At 36.6% G+C, this 17627-nt stretch overlaps 4 non-coding genes across 4 annotated transcripts; 2 read left to right on the top strand and 2 right to left on the bottom strand.

Moving 5' to 3' along the window:
- Window positions 1-10295: 10295 nt before the first annotated feature.
- TRNAS-GCU (transfer RNA serine (anticodon GCU)) lies at window positions 10296-10383 on the bottom strand. The gene has a single exon. It is a non-coding gene; the product is annotated as a tRNA-Ser (tRNA).
- Window positions 10384-14012: 3629 nt separating this feature from the next.
- On the bottom strand, window positions 14013-14100 carry TRNAS-UGA (transfer RNA serine (anticodon UGA)). Its single transcript has one exon. It is a non-coding gene; the product is annotated as a tRNA-Ser (tRNA).
- Window positions 14101-14924: 824 nt separating this feature from the next.
- Window positions 14925-14995, top strand: TRNAG-GCC (transfer RNA glycine (anticodon GCC)). Its single transcript has one exon. It is a non-coding gene; the product is annotated as a tRNA-Gly (tRNA).
- Window positions 14996-17479: 2484 nt separating this feature from the next.
- On the top strand, window positions 17480-17551 carry TRNAT-GGU (transfer RNA threonine (anticodon GGU)). Its single transcript has one exon. It is a non-coding gene; the product is annotated as a tRNA-Thr (tRNA).
- Window positions 17552-17627: the final 76 nt, after the last annotated feature.

Here is a 17627-nt window from a genome sequence, read left to right as displayed (position 1 = left end):
CAGAGAGGTGTTTTCATAGTCATCTCCGAATATTTGCCATCTCGGAATATTTTCGATTTCATTTTTCTATGATATGTCTTTCTATATGAAAATTGGTTATTTACGATGTACGATGATCCCTGTTAAGCATCCATGGCTGAATGGTTAAAGCGCCCAACTCATAATTGGTAAATTTGCGGGTTCAATTCCTGCTGGATGCACACGAACGGGAACATTCCATAAGTCTATTGGAACTGGCTCTCTATCCATGGAATCTCATCCATCATCCATACATAACGAATTGGTATGGTATATTCATACCATAACATAAGAACAATAAGAACTCGAATTCTTATCGATACTGGAACTCAGAGCATAGGAGGGAAAGTCGATTTATGGATGGAATCAAATACGCAGTATTTACAGAAAAAAGTCTTCGTTTATTGGGAAAGAATCAATATACTTTTAATGTCGAATCGGGATTCACTAAGACAGAAATAAAGCATTGGGTCGAACTCTTCTTTGGTGTTAAGGTGGTAGCTGTGAATAGCCATCGACTACCTGGAAAAGGTAGAAGAATAGGACCTATTCTGGGCCATACAATGCATTACAGACGTATGATCATTACCCTTCAACCGGGTTATTCTATTCCACTTCTAGATAGAGAAAAAAACTAAAGGAGAATACTTAATAATACGGCGAAACATTTATACAAAACACCTATCCCGAGCACACGCAAGGGAACCGTAGACAGGCAAGTGAAATCCAATCCACGAAATAATTTGATCCATGGACGGCACCGTTGTGGTAAAGGTCGTAATTCCAGAGGAATCATTACCGCAAGGCATAGAGGGGGAGGTCATAAGCGCCTATACCGTAAAATAGATTTTCGACGGAATCAAAAAGACATATCTGGTAGAATCGTAACCATAGAATACGACCCTAATCGAAATGCATACATTTGTCTCATACACTATGGGGATGGTGAGAAGAGATATATTTTACATCCCAGAGGGGCTATAATTGGAGATACTATTGTTTCTGGTACAAAAGTTCCTATATCAATGGGAAATGCCCTACCTTTGAGTGCGGTTTGAACTATTGATTTACGTAATTGGAAGTAACCAATTAGGTTTACGACGAAACCTAGAAATCGATCACTGATCCAATTTGACTACCTCTACGGGATAGACCTCAACAGAAAACTGTTGAGTAACGGCAGCAAGTGATTGAGTTCAGTAGTTCCTCATAGAAAATTATTGGCTCTAGAGATATGGTAATATGGAGAAGACAAAATTGTTTGAAGCACGCACAGAACCGGAAGCGCCCCTTGTTTCAAAGAGAGGAGGACGGGTTATTCACATTTAATTTGATGGTCAGAGGCAAATTGAAAGCTAAGCAGTGGTAATTAAGACCCCCGGGGGAAAATAGGGATGTCTCCTACGTTACCCATAATATGTGGAAGTATCGACGTAATTTCATAGAGTCATTCGATCTGAATGCTACATGAAGAACATAAGCCAGATGACGGAACGCAGAGACCTAGGATGTAGAAGATCATAACATGAGCGATTCGGCAGATTTGGATTCCTTTCCTATATATCCACTCATGTGGTACTTCATCATATGATTCATATAAGATCCATCTGTCTAGAGATCGTCATATACATCTAGAAAGCCGTATGCTTTGGAAGAAGCTTGTACAGTTTGGGAAGGGGTTTTTTGAGAGAAAAGAAGAATCTACTTCAACCGATATGCCCTTAGGCACGGCCATGCATAACATAGAAATCACACGTGGAAGGGGTGGGCAATTAGCTAGAGCAGCAGGTGCTGTAGCGAAACTCATTGCAAAAGAGGGTAAATCGGCCACTTTAAGATTACCATCTGGGGAGGTCCGTTTAGTATCCCAAAACTGCTTAGCAACAGTCGGACAAGTGGGTAATGTTGGGGTGAACCAAAAAAGTTTGGGTAGAGCCGGATCTAAGTGTTGGCTAGGTAAACGCCCCGTAGTAAGAGGGGTAGTTATGAACCCTGTGGACCACCCCCATGGGGGCGGTGAAGGGAAAGCTCCCATTGGTAGAAAAAAACCCACAACCCCTTGGGGTTATCCTGCGCTTGGAAGAAGAACTAGGAAAAGGAAAAAATATAGCGATAGTTTTATTCTTCGTCGCCGTAAGTAAATACGTAACTAGGAATATGGAAAATTGCATTTTTGGAATTTGCAATAATGCGATGGGCGAACGACGGGAATTGAACCCGCGCATGGTGGATTCACAATCCACTGCCTTGATCCACTTGGCTACATCCGCCCCTTATCCAGCTAAAGGATTTTTTTCTTTTTTCCATTGATCATTATTCTATTTATTCTGACCTCCGTACTTCGATCGAGATATTGGACATAGAATGCCACTCTTTAAAAAGGAAAAAAGGAGTAATCAGCTGTGACACGAAAAAAAACGAATCCTTTTGTAGCTCATCATTTATTGGCAAAGATAGAAAAGGTCAATATGAAGGAGGAGAAAGAAACAATAGTAACGTGGTCCCGGGCATCTAGCATTCTACCCACAATGGTTGGCCATACAATCGCGATTCATAATGGAAAGGAACATATACCTATTTACATAACAAATCCTATGGTAGGTCGCAAATTGGGGGAATTCGTGCCTACTCGGCATTTCACGAGTTATGAAAATGCAAGAAAGGATACTAAATCTCGTCGTTAACTGAATTCTGAATAGAAAGATTAAGAAGAAAAAAAGATTCAAAATAAAGACAGAAATACCCAATATCTTGCTAGAACAAGATATTGGGTATTTCTGTCTTCAAAAATTCTTATATGTTAGCAGAAAAACCTTATCCATTAATAGATGGAACTTCAACAGCAGCTAAGTCTAGAGGGAAGTTGTGAGCATTACGTTCGTGCATTACTTCCATACCAAGGTTAGCACGGTTGATGATATCAGCCCAAGTATTAATAACGCGACCTTGACTATCAACTACAGATTGGTTGAAATTGAAACCATTTAGGTTGAAAGCCATAGTACTAATACCTAAAGCAGTGAACCAGATTCCTACTACAGGCCAAGCAGCCAAGAAGAAGTGTAAAGAACGAGAGTTGTTGAAACTAGCATATTGGAAGATTAATCGGCCAAAATAACCATGAGCAGCCACAATATTATAAGTTTCTTCCTCTTGACCAAATTTGTAACCCTCATTAGCGGATTCATTTTCAGTAGTTTCCCTGATCAAACTAGAGGTTACCAAGGAACCATGCATAGCACTGAATAGGGAACCGCCGAATACACCAGCTACACCTAACATGTGGAATGGATGCATAAGGATGTTGTGCTCTGCCTGGAATACAATCATAAAGTTGAAAGTACCAGAGATTCCTAAAGGCATACCATCAGAAAAGCTTCCTTGACCAATAGGGTAAATCAAGAAAACAGCAGTAGCAGCTGCAACAGGAGCTGAATATGCAACAGCAATCCAAGGACGCATACCCAGACGGAAACTAAGTTCCCACTCACGACCCATATAACAAGCTACACCAAGTAAGAAGTGTAGAACAATTAGCTCATAAGGACCACCATTGTATAACCACTCATCAACAGATGCAGCTTCCCAAATTGGGTAAAAGTGCAATCCGATCGCCGCAGAAGTAGGGATAATAGCACCAGAGATAATATTGTTTCCATAAAGTAAAGAACCAGAAACAGGCTCACGAATACCATCAATATCTACTGGAGGGGCAGCGATGAAGGCGATAATAAATACAGAAGTTGCGGTCAATAAGGTAGGGATCATCAAAACACCGAACCATCCGATGTAAAGACGATTTTCAGTGCTAGTTATCCAGTTGCAGAAGCGACCCCACAGGCTTGTACTTTCGCGTCTCTCTAAAATTGCAGTCATGGTAAGATCTTGGTTTATTCAAATTGCAAGGACTCCCAAGCACACGTATTAACTAGAATATAGATAATAGAAGGCTTGTTATTTAACAGTATAACATAGACTATATACCAATGTCAACCAAGTCAGCCCAAAGATTAGCTATCCATATAACTAAATTAACCAAACCAATAATTTTGTATTTGTAAATGAAGTGAGTCAAAGTGAAAAACTTTGATGGGTCTTTTCTATATGGGTTGCCCGGGACTCGAACCCGGAACTAGTCGGATGGAGTAGATAATTCTTCCTTGTTACAATAGAGAAAAATCCCTCCCCAAATCGTGCTTGCATTTTTCATTGCACACGACTTTCCCTATGTAGAAATAGCCAATTTCTATTCCAAAGAGGAAGTTCTACTAATTTTTTTAATTAGTAAGTTGATTCACCTACTCTTTATTATAATAAAAAGAACATTTCAGAATGAAAAATAGAAAAGTTTTTTCTTGATCATTTATCAACCCTTTCCTGTTTCTTAATTTCGTCTAATGATTAATTAAGAGGGTTGACCAGGTCATTGATACGTATAATATCCAAATACCAAATACGCTCAGTGTGTGATCCACAGAAAGAAAAAAGAGTTGTTTTGGTGAACATCAAAGAAAAAACTTGCTCTTCTTCCATAAAAAATTCTTCTAAAAATGCCGAACCCAATCGTTGCATAAAAGTTCGTACCGTGCTTTTATGTTTACGAGCTAAAGTTCTAGCACATGAAAGTCGAAGTATATACTTTAGTCGATACAAAGTCCGTTTTTTCGAAGATCCACTATGATAATGAAAAAGATTTCTACATATCCGACCAAATCGATCAAGAATATCCCAATCTGATAAATCTGTCCAAATGGGTTTACTAATAGGATGCCCCGATCCAGTACAAAATTGAGCTTTTGATAAGTATCCTATGAGGAGAGTAGCGGGGACTATGGTATCGAATTTTTTCATTCGAGTATCTATTAGAAATGAATTCTCCAGCATTTGATTCCTTACTAACAAAGAACTTTTTTGTACACTTGAAAGGTACCCCATAAAATCGAAGCAAGAGTTTGCTAATTGGTTTATATGGATTCTTCGCGGCTGAGTCCAAAAACAGAAATAATATTGCCAGAAATTGATAAGGTAGCATTTCCATTTCTTCTTCAAAAAAAAAGTGCCTTTTGATGCAAGAATTGCCTTTCCTTGATATCGAACATAATGCATAAGAGGATCCATAAAGAACCATAGGGTTTTCCGAGAAAAACCAGGGTACATTATCCCAAAATGTTCCATCTTCCTAGAAAAGTGGATTCGTTCCAGAAAAGTTCCAGAAGATGCTAATGGTAAGCAAGAAGATTGTTTACGAAGAAACAACAAAAAAAATTCATATTCTGATACATAAGAGTTATATAGGAATTGAAATAGTCTTTTATTTTCTTTTTGAAAAAAAAAAATGGATTTCATTGAAGTAATAAAACTATTCCAATTCGAATAATAGTTGAGAAAGAATCGCAATAAATGCAAAGATGGAACATCTTGGATACGGTATTGAAGGAGTTGAACCAGGATTTCCAAATGGATAGGATAGGGTATTTCTATATGTGATAGATAATCCAAATGCAAAAATTTGTCTTCTAAAAAGGGAAATATTGAATGAATAGAGCGTAAATTCTGAAACTTTGGTATTTCTTTTTCTTTCAGACAAAAAAATTCCCGTAGCGAGAATGGGATTTCCACAACGATCGCAAACCCTTCAGATAGAATCTGAGAATAAAACTCAGAATAAAAATAATTTTTGTAATCCAATAATCGATCTTGGTTAGGATGATTAACCGAGTTATCCAAAAAATTCTGCTGATACATTCGAATAATTAAACGTTTCACAAGTAGTGAACTAAATTTCTTGTTATTACAACTAACAACTATTTCCACAGGTTCAGAACCATTTAATCCATAATGGTGGGCAAATGCATAAATATATTCCTGAAAGAGAAGTGGGTAGACAAAGTATTGTTGACGAGATTTATGTTTTTCTGAATACCCTTCGAATTTTTCCATTTGTATTTCTACTTGAATCAGAGAGAAGAAGCATTTCTCGGTTTATCGAATGATGATACATAGTGCAATATGGTCAGAACAGGGTGTTGCATTTTTAATACAAACCCTGGAAAGAAAGGGAGTCTAATCCACAGATCTTTTTCTGCTCCTTTTCTACCCAATTAGTTTATGTTTGTTCTAATTAAAAAAAAAGAACAGAACAAGTTTTTTATTTTTGCAGGCCAATCGCTCTTTTGACTTTGGAATACAGCCTCTTTATCAATATACTGCTTCTTTTACACATTCAATCCATAACATCCCTTATTCAATCCATAATCAAGAATAATTAGGATTTCTAAAAAAAAAAAGAAAAAATAAAGGGTCCACTCATAGGAAAACCCAACCTTTCCCCGCATCCGGCACTAATCTATTTTTAACGTCTAATTAGAGCGGGGAATCATTCCAATTAGGAAGTTCAGCTCGTTGCTTTTTATTTTACCAGAATTGGAGCCAGGCTCTATCCATTTATTCATTAGACCCAGAAAATCGTAATTTTGGATTCCATTCAAAAAAGATTGATTTTATTACGACATGCTATTTTTTCCATTCATTACCTTTGAGGATCAGTCGTGGTCTTCTAGACTCTACCAAGAGTCTGGACGAATTTGTTGTTTCATCCAAATGTGTAAAAGATCATAGTCGCACTTAAAAGCCGAGTACTCTACCATTGAGTTAGCAACCCAGATAAAAAAAGGATCTTAGATACGATCGAAATCCAAAAATCAATGGAATTACACCGCGCGCTTCTGTCAAAACATTGAACTAGCAAGACATCAAAAGATTTTTTTTATCGACCATGAAAAACACTCAAATGCCAAAACGAACAGGTCCGGTGAAATTCCACTAAAGTAAAGTTAAAAAAAGAGCGACCCTAATCACGATGGCCAAATTCTCCTTATTTTTAGCGATTTTTATTAACAAAAAATATATATTATAAAAAATATATATTATATTGTATGAGAATACATGCAAGAGGAACACCCTTATCATTTGAGCGAAGTGTAGGCGGAAAAATTGAATATGGAGTGAGGATAAAGAGACCCATCTATCTACAAATTCTATTTGTTCAATAGACCTTTGTCAATGGAAATACAATGGTAAGAAAACAAATTAGATAGAAAAAGTAAATAAAATAGGGGCTTATGTTGGATTGGCACGATATAATATAAATCCAAATAGGATTAAAAAAGAGGTAAATTGTGTCTAAATAATTAGACAACTAGGAATACTAATAATCTTCTCCTATCCTATTTTTTGATTCATTTAGTTCTTCAATTAACTCAAAGTTCTTTCTTTTTCTTTAAAGAATTCTGCCTTCCTTAAAATATCATAAACAGTTCTTGTTGGTTGAGCACCCTTTTCAAGGAAATAGAGAATAGCTGGAACATTTAAACAAGTTTGATTCTTTATCGGATCATAAAAACCTACTTTTTGAAGATCTCTTCCTTCTCTTCGAGATCGAACATCAATTGCAACGATTCGATAGACAGCTTATTGGGATAGATGTAGATAAACAACGCCCCCCCCTAGAAACGTATATGAGGTTTTCTCCTCATACGGCTCGAGAAAATGATTCGAATTTCTGTCGATAATAATAGAAATTAGACTATGACGTGCATTAATTTCCTTACAGAAAAAACAAATTTCATTTATACTCATGACTCAAGTGGGCTAATTTTGCCTGACAAACTTCGAAGGCAAAATCCTTCCAAAATTTTTGAGTCGTCTTTAAACTCTTTTCTTTGTCTCATTTCGAACGAATTGACTTTTATTCCTTATTCTAATCCAACTCTGTTGTTGAGACAATTGAAAATTGTGTTTACTTGTTCTGGAATCCTTTATCTTTGATTTGTGAAATCCTTGGGTTTAGACATTACTTCGGGAATTCCTATTTTTTTCTTTCAAAAGAGTAGCAACATACCCTTTTTTCTTATTTCCTTCGATAAAGCATTTATCTCTTCTATAGAAATCTAATAAGAGGGATTGATTCTGATATACTTTTATTGGACTTTCTTCTTATTTTAACCTTTCGATTTATTTCTATATTAAGGATAGACTGACAAAGTTGGCCTAATTTATTAGTTTTCACTAACCCTAGATTCTTTCCCTTGATAAAAAAAATTCTGTCCTCTCGAGCTCCATCGTGTACTATGTTACTTAAACCCAGCGCAAATTTGGTTCGGAACGAATAGAACAGGCTATGTCGAGCCAAGAGCATTTTCATTACTATGGAAAATGATGGATAGCAAAATCCACAATCGATCATGTCCTTCAAGTCGCACGTTGCTTTCTACCACATCGTTTTAAACGAAGTTTTACCATAACAAACATTCCTCTTTTCATTGCAAAGTGGTATAGAGAATTGATCCAATATGGATGGAATCATGAATAGTCATTGGTTTAGTTTTTTTATACTAATTAAAACTTGCTATCTATGGAGCAATATGGATAAAAGAAAGTAAGTATTTATCCGGGAAGCCTCCGCCAAGATCCAATTTATTTAAACCCATATTAAAATTCTATCATATGAATGAAACATAGTTTGAAAAAGACGACTAAACAAGTTTGCTTAAAACTTATTTATTCTTAAATTTCCACCCTCAACGGATGGCTCGAGATGATCAATCTTGAAGTGAGAAAAGAAGGATTGACTCTTCCTCAATAAATAAACTATCAACCTCCAAAAAAGTTTAATTAATTTAATTACTAGAATTAGAATTCTAGTAGTAATATATTTTTTCAGTACCAAAAACAATTAACTATAATAACTAAATAAACTATTCCAATGAAAAGATTGAAAGTTTTTGGTAGTTATAGAATTCTCGTACTTCTTCAACTCGAATACCAAAAGGAAGAAAAAAATATGACTAAGTGATTTTATAGTAGAGGCATATCCTGAATGTGCTTGATAGATCCCATTTTTTCATGAAAATAAAGATAGTCAATTTGACTGGACTTAAGACTTTATTATGTTTTCTGAGAAAGAATAAGATATCATTATTCTCTTTAATAAACTTTTGTCTCGTACGGAATACTATATGATTTCACCGTTTGTTTCATCAGAAACAATCTGGGACGGAAGGATTCGAACCTCCGAGTAACGGGACCAAAACCCGCTGCCTTACCACTTGGCCACGCCCCATTTCGGGTTTTATGCGACACTAATAAACACTAGTATGTTTATTTGTTATTCGTCAATACCATTTCAATTACATAAAAAAGGAGGGATATTCTCTTGCTAGTATTCTACACATGCGGATAATATAGAATCAAAAAAATGCATTGATCATTACATGGAATTCTATTAAGATATTATATGAAAGTCGAATTTATTCCACTCTCATTTGAGAGTGCGAATACAAGGAGGTATTTTGTGTTTGGGAAAGTCCGAAGAAAAAAGATTTTGAATCTGCCTTTTCCTTCTTTCCCTTAAAAAAATAACTCAAGAAAAATCCAATTATTTACTCTACAAGAATGAAATGCTTGTTATGCCTAATATACTTAGTTTAACCTGTATCTGTTTTAATTCTGTTCTTTATCCTACTAGTTTTTTCTTTGCCAAATTACCCGAAGCTTATGCTATTTTCAATCCAATCGTGGATATTATGCCTGTTATACCTCTATTCTTTTTTCTATTAGCCTTTGTTTGGCAAGCTGCTGTAAGTTTTCGATGAAATCTTTAGTACTCTGTATGCCAAATTGAATGATGTGTTCATTCCAAAAAAATTTTAAAATGGGTAAAAGCCGAGAAGTTTTATATTTTTATATTATGAACCTTCGATTCTAAAATTTAAATTCTTCTACATTGAATGGGTAGCTACAGCAATAAATTTGGATCAGCCTTTCTACTCCCCTGCACCTAGGTTGAGCAGGTACCTAAAGGTACCTACACAATACCTAACCACCTAACCCTATTTTTGCTATTGATAAGAGTGCTTATTATAAAAGAATTCTTGCAATTTTTTTCAAGAATTCTTTTTTGCATTTTTAGGTATAAAAAAAAACCATCCTAGTGGATCCGTGTGGTAAGGAAAAACTGGTAATCTATTCCTTAAAAAAAAATCTTGGAGATTATGTAATGCTTACTCTCAAACTTTTTGTTTATACAGTAGTGATATTCTTTGTTTCACTCTTTATCTTTGGATTCTTATCTAATGACCCAGGACGGAATCCTGGACGCGAGGAGTAAAAATTCAGTTTTTTTTTTTCTTATTGGATTTGTTTCGTACATTTATCTATGAGAAAATCCGGGGGTCAGAATTCTTTCCAATTCGAAAGTCCCAAATGATCCAAGGGAGCGGAAAGAGAGGGATTCGAACCCTCGGTACAAAAAAATTGTACAACGGATTAGCAATCCGCCGCTTTAGTCCACTCAGCCATCTCTCCACGTTCCAAAGCGAAAGGTTTCCGTGATATGATATAGGCAAGAAATAAGAAATAACGGTTGCAAAAAACCCCTTTTTTTTCTTTCAAAAGTCTATAAAAATTATATTGCCAATTCCATTTTAATTATATTCTTTTTTCTTAATGTTAATAAAAAAAGAAGAAAATTCTTGTTTTTTCTTTCTAAAAATCGATATTGGCCGAGAGACAATCAAATAGATTTTCTCTTTAGCGGGCATTTCCATATAGGACTTGTTATAATTATAATAAAACAAGCAGGTTATATAAAAAAAAACGCTTTTTTTGTCGATTATTTATCAAGAAAGCAAAAAGGGTTCTTATCAAATCCACCATAAAATTGGAAAGAAGCATAAAGTAAGTAGACCTGACTCCTTTAATGATGCCTCTATCCGCTATTCTGATATATAAATTCGATGTAGATGACAATTGTATAAGCGAATTTTTTTTATTTCCTTAGACTTAGACCGCGCAAGACAAGAATTTTTCGCTATTTACGATTTCATATTCTTGTTACTAGATGTTCTATAGGAATAAGAAGAAATCGCAACTCCTTTGCGCTACACATAAAATTGGATTTCGAAGGTCCATTTTTTTTTTTCAGAATCCTCTATTATTTTAGTTCTTCCACCCATGCAATAGAGAGGGAATGGGAAAAGAAGGGTTACTTTTATTTGCATTTTTCCCTTAAAAGATAGACTTTGAAATAGGAGTCTTGGAATAATGCTGAATTCAAAGGTTTATTTCTTTCTATAGTATAAGAAAAACAATTTATTTCTATTTCTATAGTATAAGAAAAACAAATAAATAGTATAAGAAAAACAAATCGAATCAAATTCATGGATTTACCACGACCTCGGTTGTGACTGTGACTCCATAGATAAAAATGGGAAATTTCTCTCTTCGAGACCATTGAAAAAGGGCATTGAACGAGAAAGAAATCGTCCACAGATAATAAAACTATCATATGCCTTGGAAAGTGATATGAGGTGCTCGGAAATGGTTGAAGTAATTGAATAGGAGGATCACTATGACTATAGCCCTTGGTAGAATTCCTAAAGAAGAAAATGATCTATTTGATACTATGGATGACTGGTTACGAAGGGACCGTTTCGTTTTTGTAGGATGGTCTGGCCTATTGCTCTTTCCTTGTGCTTATTTCGCTTTAGGGGGTTGGTTTACAGGGACAACTTTTGTAACTTCTTGGTATACCCATGGATTGGCTAGTTCCTATTTGGAAGGTTGTAATTTCTTAACCGCAGCAGTTTCTACCCCTGCCAATAGTTTAGCACACTCTTTGTTGCTACTATGGGGGCCCGAAGCACAAGGAGATTTTACTCGTTGGTGTCAATTAGGCGGTCTATGGACTTTTGTAGCTCTCCACGGGGCTTTTGCACTAATAGGTTTCATGTTACGCCAATTTGAACTTGCTCGGTCTGTTCAATTGCGGCCTTATAATGCAATCTCATTCTCTGGTCCAATTGCTGTTTTTGTTTCTGTATTCCTTATTTATCCACTGGGGCAATCTGGTTGGTTCTTTGCGCCGAGTTTTGGCGTAGCAGCGATATTTCGATTCATCCTTTTCTTCCAAGGATTTCATAATTGGACGTTGAACCCATTTCATATGATGGGAGTTGCCGGAGTATTAGGTGCGGCTCTGCTATGCGCTATTCATGGAGCGACCGTAGAAAACACTCTATTTGAGGACGGTGATGGTGCAAATACCTTCCGTGCTTTTAACCCAACTCAAGCTGAAGAAACTTATTCAATGGTCACTGCTAACCGCTTTTGGTCCCAAATCTTTGGTGTTGCTTTTTCCAATAAACGTTGGTTACATTTCTTTATGCTATTTGTACCCGTCACCGGTTTATGGATGAGTGCTATTGGCGTAGTTGGCTTGGCTCTGAACTTACGTGCCTATGACTTTGTTTCCCAGGAAATCCGTGCAGCGGAAGATCCTGAATTTGAGACTTTCTACACCAAAAATATTCTTTTAAACGAGGGTATTCGTGCGTGGATGGCAGCTCAGGATCAGCCTCATGAAAATCTTATATTCCCTGAGGAGGTTCTACCACGTGGAAACGCTCTTTAATGGAACTTTCGTTTTAGCTGGTCGTGACCAAGAAACCACCGGCTTTGCTTGGTGGGCTGGGAATGCCAGACTTATCAATTTGTCCGGTAAACTGCTTGGAGCTCATGTAGCTCATGCCGGATTAATCGTATTCTGGGCCGGAGCAATGAACCTATTTGAAGTGGCCCATTTCGTACCAGAAAAGCCCATGTATGAACAAGGGTTGATTTTACTTCCACACTTAGCTACTCTAGGTTGGGGAGTAGGGCCAGGGGGGGAAGTTCTAGATACTTTTCCGTACTTTGTATCTGGCGTACTTCACCTAATTTCCTCCGCAGTCTTAGGCTTCGGTGGCATTTATCACGCGCTTCTGGGACCCGAGACTCTTGAGGAATCTTTTCCATTCTTTGGTTATGTCTGGAAAGATAGAAATAAAATGACTACAATTTTGGGTATTCACTTAATTTTGTTAGGTCTAGGTGCTTTTCTTCTAGTACTCAAGGCTCTTTATTTTGGCGGTGTATATGATACCTGGGCCCCTGGGGGGGGAGATGTAAGAAAAATTACCAATTTGACCCTTAGTCCCAGTGTTATATTTGGTTATTTACTAAAATCTCCTTTTGGTGGAGAAGGGTGGATTGTTAGTGTAGATGATTTAGAAGATATAATTGGTGGGCATGTATGGTTGGGTTTTATTTGTGTATTTGGCGGAATTTGGCATATTTTAACCAAACCCTTCGCATGGGCTCGCCGTGCATTTGTATGGTCTGGAGAAGCTTACTTGTCTTATAGTTTAGCTGCTTTATCTGTCTTTGGTTTTATCGCTTGTTGTTTTGTATGGTTCAATAATACAGCTTATCCGAGTGAGTTTTATGGACCCACCGGGCCAGAAGCTTCTCAAGCTCAAGCATTTACTTTTCTAGTTAGAGACCAGCGTCTTGGAGCTAATGTGGGATCCGCTCAAGGACCCACAGGTTTAGGTAAATATCTAATGCGTTCCCCAACTGGGGAGGTTATCTTTGGAGGGGAAACTATGCGTTTTTGGGACCTTCGTGCTCCATGGTTAGAACCTCTAAGGGGCCCCAACGGTTTGGACTTGAGTAGGTTGAAAAAAGACATACAACCTTGGCAAGAACGACGCTCAGCAGAATATATGACCCACGCTCCTTTAGGCTCTTTAAATTCCGTGGGTGGCGTAGCTACCGAGATCAATGCAGTTAATTATGTCTCTCCTAGAAGTTGGTTATCAACTTCTCATTTTGTTCTAGGATTCTTCTTTTTTGTGGGCCATTTATGGCATGCAGGAAGAGCCCGAGCTGCTGCAGCAGGTTTTGAAAAGGGAATCGATCGTGATTTGGAACCTGTTCTTTACATGAACCCTCTTAACTAAGATTTTCTTATTTATACCTGTTCTACTTTTTTTCTGTTCTGGCTCGGTTATTCCATCTAGCCGAGCCATTCATTCCTTTTTATGAAAGAAAGATAAGGGACAGAAAAAAAAAATAAATAAAAATGAAAGAAACAAACGTATTCAATAAGCAAAAGGAGAGAGAGGGATTCGAACCCTCGATAGTTCCTAGAACTATACCGGTTTTCAAGACCGGAGCTATCAACCACTCAGCCATCTCTCCACAGCCTAATCCTTATTTTACTCCTACAAATAGAACATAGCCATATAAAAAATAAAAAGATTTATTAGCCTCTAGAAAGATATCAGATACAAGTTCCTTTTCGATATATCTCTGTATACTGTATACACGGATACAGGATCCGCTATACCCGCTTGTGAAATAAAGAGTAAATAATCTCTTCTCACCCCCATATCCAAATAAAAAAGCGGTTTAAGTAATAAATTTGAATTAAAGAGAAGAATCAATGGATTCATGATTAAACCCCTCCTACTTCTTGTATTTTTTTACAATTTTGGTTTAAGTGAGGGATCAAATATGTAGTCAACTTTATTTGATGGTAGCTTGGAGGATTAGAAATATGACTATTGCTTTCCAATTAGCTGTTTTTGCATTAATTGCGACTTCCTCAGTCTTAGTAATTAGTGTACCCCTTGTATTTGCTTCTCCTGATGGTTGGTCAAATAATAAAAATGTTGTATTTTCCGGTACATCATTATGGATTGGACTAGTCTTTCTCGTAGCTATTCTGAATTCTCTCATTTCTTAAATGAAATTTGGTTAATATTTATTAACCCCATAAAAAAGAAATAATAAAGGCCATTTCTTCTAAAAAATTAGAATAGTGAGACGTATTAAAACGCAATTTGCGTTCCGAATTGCTAGCTCTTCTCTTTCAGTATTATGAAATTCCATTCCCATTAGAATATTCATTGACAGATAATAAAAAAAGGAAAACTCTAATATAATAGAAAATGAAATGAAACGGTCGACCCAGACATAGAAGGTCGACCCAGGCGGATATACGCTATAAAATATATACCGTAGCGAGCGTAGTTCAATGGTAAAATATCTCCTTGCCAAGGAGAAGATACGGGTTCGATTCCCGCCGCTCGCCCGCTTAATTTATCAAAGTACTATGATAAAAAGTTTAGTCTAGTTAACTGTTTAACTACTTATATTAAATTAAGTATTAATTAGGTGTTAGTCTAGTGCCGTATCCCTTACTATCTTACCCTTCCTTTGCATCCCACTCAAAAAAAGAGGGCGCTCCAGAGGCAGAAATAGAACTCGCCAACAGAGCTCCAAAAATTGGGTATTAACTGAGACAAACAACGGGCAAACTTTTTTTAAAGGGAAGGGAGAGGTAGACTGTCCCTTTCGTTTCATTTTTATTTTCTGCAGGGTAGGGAGAGGCCTTGCGCCTTCTTTTTTTGAAGGCAAGTGACTTCGCAAACTGCTCAATTTTGCCCTCTAGGGCCGGGAACTAATGAATAAAAAAGGGTTGGATACGCCCCTCTACCATACATATCTAGAGAAATAGAATAGTCCTTTTATACAGACTGCTAAGTGCGGAGACGGGAATCGAACCCGTGACCTCAAGGTTATGAGCCTCGTGAGCTACCAAACTGCTCTACTCCGCTCTGGAGTACCAGAAACTGGTGGACAAAAAAGGCTTGAATACAAGCCTCTAACATGTCTAGACAAATAGAATACTCCTTTTATACAGAATGGAGCGGGTAGCGGGAATCGAACCCGCATCGTTAGCTTGGAAGGCTAGGGGTTATAGTCGACGTTGGTTGATTATTTTTAACGTCTCTAATTCAAAACCGAACATGAAATTTTGATTTCATTCGGCTCCTTTATGGATATTCTCACCACTTAACATCTATGTCAGCTTTTCTATTTGAATGGAACCAAAGCTCTCCGCTTTCTAGATGATCCTTATAGAGTAGGAGATAGAAATTCTATCTAAATTCATCTAATCTACTTACTTCGTTCCCTAATTTCATTCAAGAGATCCTGAGGAAAAGAATTGGGTTTCCACCGAGCTGAAACAATATGCGGATGGTTCTAGTAAACCAAAACTATCGTTTTTTAGCTATTTGGCTTCCTTATTCCTTATTTTAAGAAGATTTAGTTACGATTGGAAATCAACTTTTTTGTATCTTCATCCATAGATCCTTTACTCATATTTTCAAAATTGGAATACTTAATCCAATGCAAAATTATGCTTCGCGACTCTGTACTCATAATCCTATTTTTATTTTGGATGCAATTTAAATTAGTCTTTGGATACAAATCGCCAGAATGTATATTCTTCCTCAATATGCTATTGAGAGGAAAAGGATTTAATCCTTTATAAGAACTAAAGTTTTCATCGGAATATAAAAATAAAAAACTTAAGGATGCCTTAAGTATATCATTTCAAATTCAGTTATTAATAGAACGAATCACACTTTTACCACTAAACTATACCCGCTACATTGTAGATTATGGTATAAATGGTACCCTTTGTCAAGGATAGCCATTTGACAAGAAGGCTAATTCCCCCTTATTGAATCAGATGGAGAAGGTTCATGACACTGAGCCGTTGGTACTTCTACTTCGATCGCTCGCCTTTACTTTAGGATTTAGATAGCCCCTCTGGTCTGTAAAAAAAATCTTTTCTTACCATGCTAATAGCGCCTGAACCAAATGTATTTATTTTGATTAGGATCCTATTCTACGGTTACGACTACAATAATAATTATTTACTTTGCAAGGACGTAAGTGTGTCAGACTGCTAAATTGTTTTATTATTCCTACAATATAAACTAGGGGATATAGGGGGTAACACTGTCCCTATAAATTCCTTTTTTCCTTTTCTTTTTTGTCCAGAATTGAACAAAAAAGAAATTATGGAAGATGTTTTCTTCCCCCATTAAGTCCGAGCCATAGAGTAAGAGTGAGATGAGTTTTCCAAATTCATCATAGACTTTCCCTATGGCTTGATAGAAGTAAGCAGCAAAGAGTCGTAACTTAAAGAAAAAAACGGACAGGGCCGACAGATTTACCTGATGTAAAGAAGATCCTAAAAGTCTCTGATTAGTCGACTCTCTCCATTTAACACTTTCCTCTCTCTCCTTTTTTCCACTGACTCAATTCTAGTTTATTAGATTCTTGTTTAAAAGAATGCAAAAAGTTCAATAGAACTAAGAACACATAAAAAATAGCATAGAGGATCAAGGCCATTACCAAAAGTTCCTCCCAAGGATCCTATATCCTATTGGGTATCTGTTCCCCGCCTTTTCCCGCTAGGATCGGAAATCTTATATTTTCCATATCCATATACCGTTGAATCCTTGGGGTTCCAGAATCCGCCTATTTTACTAGTCTTCGGAAACGGAAAACCCTGAACCAAGAAGAGTTGGATATGTTATGTAGGGTATGTTTTTTTTTATTAATTTTATTTTGAGCTCTCAAGATATCGATATATACATATACAATCTCTACATAATGTCTCTCTCTCTATCTCTATATATTATATATATAATATGTACATTATGCAGTAGACCCATAATGGGAAATCCAAGTGGCTAATTTTTGAATTAAATAAAAAGCCCTTTTAACTCAGTGGTAGAGTAATGCCATGGTAAGGCATAAGTCATCGGTTCAAATCCGATAAAGGGCTTTTTAAATTAGTGGTAGAGTAATCTCGTGCTAAGACGTAAGTCGTTGGTTCGAATCTGATAGAGTACTTTTCTACT

This window comes from Triticum urartu, unplaced genomic scaffold, assembly GCF_056163025.1.
Source record: "Triticum urartu cultivar PI428250 unplaced genomic scaffold, HENAU_Tu73 scaffold2, whole genome shotgun sequence".
Lineage (NCBI taxonomy): Eukaryota > Viridiplantae > Streptophyta > Magnoliopsida > Poales > Poaceae > Triticum > Triticum urartu.
This window is presented reverse-complemented; position numbering and strand designations above follow the sequence as displayed.